At 40.0% G+C, this 7,931-nt stretch overlaps 1 long non-coding RNA gene across 1 annotated transcript; it reads left to right on the plus strand.

The window, feature by feature from the left end:
* The first annotated feature begins 5,091 nt into the window (after nucleotides 1-5,091).
* On the plus strand, nucleotides 5,092-6,506 carry LOC125476154. The gene is made up of 2 exons (XR_007257470.1): nucleotides 5,092-5,597; nucleotides 5,688-6,506. It is a non-coding gene; the product is annotated as an uncharacterized LOC125476154 (long non-coding RNA).
* Nucleotides 6,507-7,931: the final 1,425 nt, after the last annotated feature.

A 7,931-nucleotide genomic window follows, 5' to 3' on the forward strand; every position in this document is an offset into this window, starting at 1 on the left:
CTATTGAATTCAATGAACTTATAAATATTATTGATGCACAAAATCAGTGAGACTTTGGAACAATGTAAAGTGTCAAATTTGTGACATCACTCGGTTGCTCTAGTCACCTAGTGAGTATAATATGTAAAGAGATAGAGATAGGGAAGCAAACACAAGATATACGTTGTTCACCCTAAGTTTGACTACGTCCATAGAGTCGAGGAGTTCTCATTAATAGTGAAAGGTTTACACAATACATATGTTCAAGCATGATCATCAGTAATGAGTTCTAATGATTAGTTTAAGTACAATAATGACATTAGAAATTAATTGTAAGAAGATGGTCTTCTTTTATAGTTGAGCAGAGTCTCTAGCTTTCGTCTGCGGTCGATGTGGGACTCTATGAGCTTTATTCTGATGTTAACATGTGTCGTGCTATAACTGGCCACCTGATTAGAGGGAAACTCTTGGCGCTTCGGCAGGGGGTGCCTCAGCATGAATCTCTCAGTGGGTCCTTGAATGTATGAAATTGACCGGTGCTTGGTAGTTTCGGAATTGGTCAAGTATGGTACAAATAGTGTTCCCCTAAGTTCTTGAGTGAAGAAAACTTCTCAGTTGGGGACTTAAAAAAAATTCAAGTCACTGTGTAATCATGAAACTTTTGAGTACCGAAGTGTAGTAGCTTATAAAAGGAATCTCCTAAGTCTCTAAACGAGGAAGGTTGCCGTAAGAGGCGCCTCTAAAGTTCCTGGGTCATTGAGAAAGGAAAGGCTTCAAAAAATTTTTCCCGTTTCCTTATACACACACAAACATTTATATATATATATATATATATATGATAAATGTGAAGCCCAAGAAAGAGAGACCCAACGGGTTGTAAGTGTCCCTCATTTCCTTTGGTCAAATGCCCCTCTTAATTGGGCTCCTTATTTTTTTTATATATATTTTTTTGTCATGGGTTGTCACCCTATATTTTGAGGCCTAGGTAAGAGTAGCCCAGCCTTTGTTTGAAATCGGCTTGAGGCCTAGCCTTTGTTTAAAACCCTAACCTTCCATCCTTCCCTATCCTTTCTAGAAAACAAGCTCAAGGCCGTCCCTTCTAAACACGCCGTCCCCTACCCTTTTGTCTTCACATATCGTAACCAGGCCGTCCTGTTCAGTTCAAGATACCTAGAATTTGTGTTTTCCAAGTCATTGTTCGCACAGATCCTCAGGTGGGATTTGGAGTGGAGATCCTGAGTTCGTAAGGGCTGAGCTCGCGGTGGTCACAGCTTCTCGTGCCTTCATTCTCCTGCCCCTCCTTCGTTTAAAACCCTTGTTGTTGCAGCCGCTGCAGCCTCAAGCCGCAGAGACTACCGAGAGAGAAAATGCTGCTGGGGACAAACTCAAACTGTCACCTGCTGCCAATTTGGAGGTGGTGTTGAGGTTCGAATGAGGAGTGGTTGCTGCAGAAAGTCGTCCTCATTTTAGCTAGCCATGACGGTGGTGATCCCTAAGTCTGATAGGTTGAGGGTAGGTCGGGGAAGAAGATCCCGCGTTTGAGAGATTGAGGTGAGATCGAGGAAGAAAATGTGGGTGGCTGGGTAATGATAATTTTGTTTTTGGGTTTGGGGCTGTTCAATTGCAGTCGGTGAAGGTGAGGTGAAGGTCTTCCCGAGGAGATTTGAAGGTGGGTGAAGTCTGAAGCTGCAAAAACAGCGGGGAAACTTTCTGGTTGTTGAATGGATTAGAAATAGACAAATTGCTTAATTGTGCTTCAGAGGTCCAACACTCCTCCTTTTATTTGGGTGTCAAAATACTTGGAATTTGATTGTTTAATTGTTCATTTGTTTATAATATACCTGAATTGTATATGAAATAGGCACCAATGTGAATTTACTATGTGAAAGAGGTTTACGTTAATGTTTGTTTGTTGAATGGAGAAGAAAAGGACGGATTGAAAAGTTTCTTGGGCTTTGTGAATTTTCTGAATTTTGTGGCTAAAATTTGCGTCTGAAGAATAATTTAGTAGTAGAAAATTTATGTTTGTGGTTTAATGGGTGGAGGTATGTTGATTGTAAATTTTGGTTGTAGGTTTTTTGTTTGGTCACATAGCTTGAATAGTTGAAGCTATTTCTAGGACATCATAAATTGATTTTGCTTCACACTATCTTGATCAAGAGTGTGAAGCTTTTACATGTTTTAGTGTTTAAGTTTTTTTTTTTATTAAAGCTTTATAGGGGAAGCTTTGTGGGTGAAGTTTTTAGATTGAAGTTTTGTGGGTGAAGTTTTTAGGTTGAAGCTTTGTAGGTGAAGCTTTTAGGTTGAAGTTTTGTGGGTGAAACCTTTAGGTTGAAGCTTTGTAGGTGAAAGTTTTAGGTTGAAGCTTTGTGGGTGAAGCCTTTAGGTTGAAGCTTTGAGGTGAAGCTTTTTGGTTTAAGCTTGTAAGTAAAACTTTTAGGTTAAAGCTTTGTAGGTGAAGTTTTTTTGTTGAAGCTTGTAGGTGAAGGTTAGGCACATAGCTTGAATAGTTGAAGCTAATCGTTGGGCACCACAAATTGATTTTGCTTCGCACTATCTTGATCAAGAGTGTCTGAAGCTTTTACATGTGGTTGCATCTTATGTGTTGAAGCTTTTGTTGGGTACCTATAAATTGATTTTTGCTTTACACTATCTTGATCAAAAGTATGTGAAGCTTTTACATGTTGTAGTTGCATTCTATGTGTGAAATTAATTAATGATTATTAATCAATTAATTAGTTGACTAATAATTAATTAATTAGTAATTAACAATTAATGATTAATTAAATAATAAGTAATTGATTAATTAATTTTTGGTTTTTTTTTTAATTATTTCTTTTATTTTGAATTTTCCTAGCTTGTGTGGAAGTCTCAAGGCTACACATGTGGGGCTTTCTCATGGGTTGAGTCTGAATTTCTTTGCCTATGTTGAACTATATAAGAAGAATGAGCTTCCACTTCTTACATTGATTTCATTTGCTCCTTTTGTGGTGATTTTTTTTAAGATAGAATGCTCTCTAGTTGAGAGGGATTTCGACAGTGCTTAATACTATCTTTAGGTTGGTTGTCTTCTTGATTAGATCAAATGCTTTCATTCTTGTTGAATTTTTGAGTTTCTATGCATTTTGGCTAAGAACATGATGAACTGGTTGTGCTTTCCTCATGCTCTAGTAACCTTTTAGGTTTCGATCCTTCACATAGTGATAGAGTTTGTTTTTGTTTGTTGTAGATGTTAGAGCCTGGAGGTCCTAGTGATGAGGGCTCCCCTAGCTCTAGCTCTAGGTTTGAGCCTGCAATATCTGAGTCTTTAGGGTCTTTGTTAGAGTCTTGTGAAGAAGAAACATTGGATGACCTTCACGATCATCGAACATGCATTCCATTTCTTTCTCTCAAAGCTTCCGATGAAGGGATAAGTGAGCAGTGTAGGTCTAGGGATGTAACCTTAGCCTTGTAGATATTGAAATTTCAGTGAAATAAATGTTGACCAATGTATTAAAACTACAACCTTTATTCATTTCACCTAGAACTTCCACTTACTTCTCCAACTTCACACACTTATTTCACCTACATCACACACTTACTTCACCTACCAACTCCATTTATTTCACCTACAAGATCCACTCACTTCACCAAAAAAATGGATGATGGTGATTCACTCTCAAAGCATATAAATAGGCTTCTCTATTAAGAGAAAAAAGAGGAATTTACATCACACAAAAACCTTGAAGCTTTGAAACTCTAAAGCTCTCAAGCAAATCCCGAAGGATCAGTAAAACCCACTTCGTTCTTCGTCAAATCCTCCTTCAAGATCAAGCCCCAATGACCCTTGAAGAAACTTCCCTCAACCTTTGAAATCAAGCCCTGACGGCCCTTGAAGAAAGTGTTCATCGTTCATCACCTGTTCATCCTAAGATCAAGCCCTAACGACCCTTTGGATTAACAAAAATCAACAAACCCATACACTCATTCTTCAAGATCAAGCCCAACGGCCCTTGAAGATCCATTCATCAACTATTCATCCCTAGATAGATCATCCACAAACCTACATCTTACGAAGATAGAATCAGATGATCAAATTACAAAGAGATTGTAACCCCAAAATCATTAATACAAAATATATTTTGTACACGTGTTCTTGTTTCAGGAATTTTCGTGTTTACAAGCCTATATTGGTTCTACCTTCTATGTGTCAGGGGGTGAGAAGGTTGCTCTTGATGCCATACCCATCTTTCACTCTGAGTTCATAGCGAACCACTTAGATATAAACTTGTTAGATAGTAAAGAGCAGCTTGAGACCTTAAGGCAGTCATGTAGCATACCCAGCAGTGTAGGAATGCATTTAGTGTGTGATGAAGAATTGTCCACTAAGCTGCCAAAGGGTTATGTCATGTTCTACACCCAGATACTAGTGACGTTAGGGGTGAAACTACCTTTGCACCCATGGTTGCAAAATGTGTTATCTCTCATTGGATATGCACCTGGACAACTCAATCCTGGTTTTTGGGATACCTTGGTCAAGTTTTATATTATTTGGATGGAGTGTGGATTAGGTGAGCCTTCCTTCCATCAGTGGCGCTGCTGCTATAAGATGCGTCTGGTGAAGTCAGGCATTGGCTATGCCGAGTGTGCATGTCGAAGCAAGAGAGAGTGTATTGTCCTTGGTAAAAAAAAGGCGTATTGCACTTGAAAAAACCTTTGGTGCTTTCTTTATAAGGATTGGGATCATGCTAAGGGTATCACACTTGAGCGACGTGTTCCTACCCACTTCCAGACCGTAGGTTGTAATGTATCCATTGTTCGTATGCTTTGCTATTTGTTGTGATTTCTACTTGCTTCTAACATTTTATTTCATGCAGTGACACAAGGCACCATCAAATTGTCTGGACAAGAGCTTGCCGATGTAGAGAAGGTGTTGAGGGTGCCAAAATAGAATAAACACTTGGGCAAGCTACGACCTTTGTTTTAAAAATACAGTTTCTAGCCCCTAATGTCTGAGTCCCAGAGACGAGCGAGTAAGCCATATCCTACGTTTGCCCTCTTTTTTTATATAAAGTTGTCTTTCTTTAAACAAAGTTGTATTCCTTACTTTGATTTTCCTTGTTTAGTGGAGAAGGTGAGCAAGAAAAGGGAAACTAGCACCAAGAAATGGAAGATTGGCACCAAGAAAGGGAAAGCAACCATGTTAGTTTCTGTAGACGACATTCTGTTTCATAAGGGAGCTCGCAAGCATAGGGTGAAGCCAATCTCTAGACTGAGAAGAGGTCCTCAAGATTGCTGCCTCCAAGAAGGCTGAAGCTAAGGCCATCAAATATGCTGCTTATATAGTTGGAAGGGAGGAAAAGCGATTGTTGCTTCCTCCTCCTAACATCGATTTCATCTTTCCTCCAGTCATGGAGCACGCTGGCTAAGATGGTAACCCTAGCTCCAACCGTAAGAGGAAGTATAAGGAAGAGGCTGGTAACATCCCCTGGAAAGACTTAAAGGTTGCCATGCAGCCAAATAACTTTAGGTACGTTAACAATTACCTTGCAGGGCGTCGAGCCACTGTTGACGAGTTCGATGGGCCACTAGCCGAGAACGAATCGGATCGTGACCGGATGATGAGGCTATCTGCTTATGTAAGTGTTACTTTGTCATTTCTTTAGTTTCTCTTCCTTTTCTTTCGTCTTCGTTTTCCTTTAGCACTAACACTCATCTTGTCATGTAAGTTATGATTGAGTACGATGATAGGCTACGAGAGGTCGAGCGATACAAGGCAAAGTTTTAAGAGAACAAGTAGCTTGTGGATGACGCCAGGAAGAAGAGCAATGCTTGGATTGAGGCTGTCTAGCTCAAGGACCAAACCTTAGAGAGGTTGAAGAGGCGAAATGATGAAAACTTGCGGCTCAAAAAGCAATTGGAGGCAACTATCCTTGAGGCTTCCAAGGTTAGAGAGAAGCAAGATAGTGCCTTGGCTAAGGTTTCTGAGCTGAAAAAGAGCCTTCCAACTGAAAGAGAAGCTACCGTGCGAGAGTTCTTACATTCTCAGGCTTTCCGCTATGTCATTAGGCCTCTACTACACCCGAGAGATTTGGCTTAAGAAAAGGAAACGAATGGCACTCCTTGAGCGATACGATTGCGGAGGCATTATCGACAAGTACCATGAGGAGATGAAGGAACATCGATGAAAGGGTGAACCCTTTCATCCTTGAACTCAATCCTAGTAGTGATAAGGAGTCTGAGGATGGCACCAGTGCTGATGAGCAGACTCAGCAGGGTGAAGATGGTCCTAGAGATGCCGAGGATGTCGGTGATGACGATGGAGGTAAGACATAACATGATATTATCGAGAGTTCGACCTTAGATGACGATGATTCGTAGTGCCTTCACTTCCTACATGTACTAGTTTGTTGTATGTATGCCATTTGTTAAGTTAGCTGCCTAAGGGCTTTTTGTTTATGGATGTTTACGACATTGCTCCATTTATTTTGATGTTAAGTGCCAAGTATTTGAACTATCATTTATGAATGCTTGGCTATGTTCGAATAGATTTCCTATTTGGATATAATCTATGACTTGGGTATAATTGAATGAATACAATTTGAAGATTTTTGTTTATTTGTGTAGTCTTGTTGACATATACTTAGGCTTTATTTCACGTTAAAAGCATTCATGTTAAAGCTTTAAACTCGAGTATGCGGTGTCATTTAAGTTGAGGTTTTGAGTTCGGATTTTATTAGGTCAGGGTGAGACCAAGTGTTTCAGTGTTAGGAATGTAAAAGAGTTAGGACCAAGTTGTTTGAATCACCTCTTTATTGAGTTCATGTTGGATGGCCTTTATTACAAAAGATGTTGAACGACTATAGCTCATCACTTGCATAATGTGAGTCTACTTGTAATAGTACTTCAGGTAATCAGCGTTCTATAGATGGCCAATGGTCTTGCCATCGGAACTTTTGAGTTTGTAGGAACCAGGACGACTGATGCCAACATCTTCAAATGGTTAATCCTAGTTTGGACTGAGTGTGCCTTCGCTTATAACTCTGTCACAGAGTAGTCTTTTCTTCAATACCTAGTCCATCACTTTGAAAGAGCGAGGTTTGACCCTAGAGTCATAGTAGTTGGAGATGCGCTGATTGTAATGAACCTGGTCCCTATGTTCCTCGACTAGATCCAAATTGAGGGTGAGTTATTTGTCATTTTCACTTTGCATGTAGTTCTTAACTTGGTATGTTGCTTGCTTAAGCTCAACTGGGACAACTGCCTCTATACCAAAGGCAAGTGAGAATGGAGTTTCTCATGTTGAAGTTCGATACAAAATTCGGTATGACCAAAAAACCTGGGGTACAAGTTCTGGCCAACAACCTTTAGCCTTGTCCAAGCTGGTATTCAAGGTGAGCTTGATTATCTTGTTGATGGCCTCAACTTGTCCATTACCTGAGGATGGGCTGGGGAGGCGAAACATAAGTTGATGTTGAACTTAGGGCAGAAAATCTTGAACTTCTTATTGTCAAACTATCACCTATTGTCAGTGACAATTGCATTAGGAATGTCAAATCTGCAAATGATGTTCTTCCATACAAAGTTTTCTATCTTTGCCTCAATAATGGTTGCTAAGGGTTCAACTTCAGCCCACTTTGTGAAGTAGTTAATTGTAATGATCGCATAACTAACCTTGCATTTCCCCATAAACATTGGGTTGATCAAATCACGTCTCCACTAGGCGAAGGGCCAATGGCTGATCATAGGAGTGAGAGGCTTACTAGGGGAGTGAAGAATAGTTACGTAGCGTTGACATTTGTCACATGAGTGAGATATTTTGATGGCGTCTTGGTGAAGTGTTGGCCAATAATATCCCTGGCGAAAAGCCTTGTGTGCTAGGGACCGAGATCCAGCATGATCTCTGCAGACTCTCTCATGTATCTCTCAAATGACAATTTTCCCCTTAGCAGGTGTAAGACACCTCAAGTATG

The sequence above is a fragment of a genome, unplaced genomic scaffold (genome assembly GCF_019419815.1).
Source record: "Pyrus x bretschneideri cultivar Hongxiangsu unplaced genomic scaffold, Pyrus_bretschneideri_v1 Contig18, whole genome shotgun sequence".
Taxonomy (NCBI): Eukaryota; Viridiplantae; Streptophyta; class Magnoliopsida; order Rosales; family Rosaceae; genus Pyrus; species Pyrus x bretschneideri.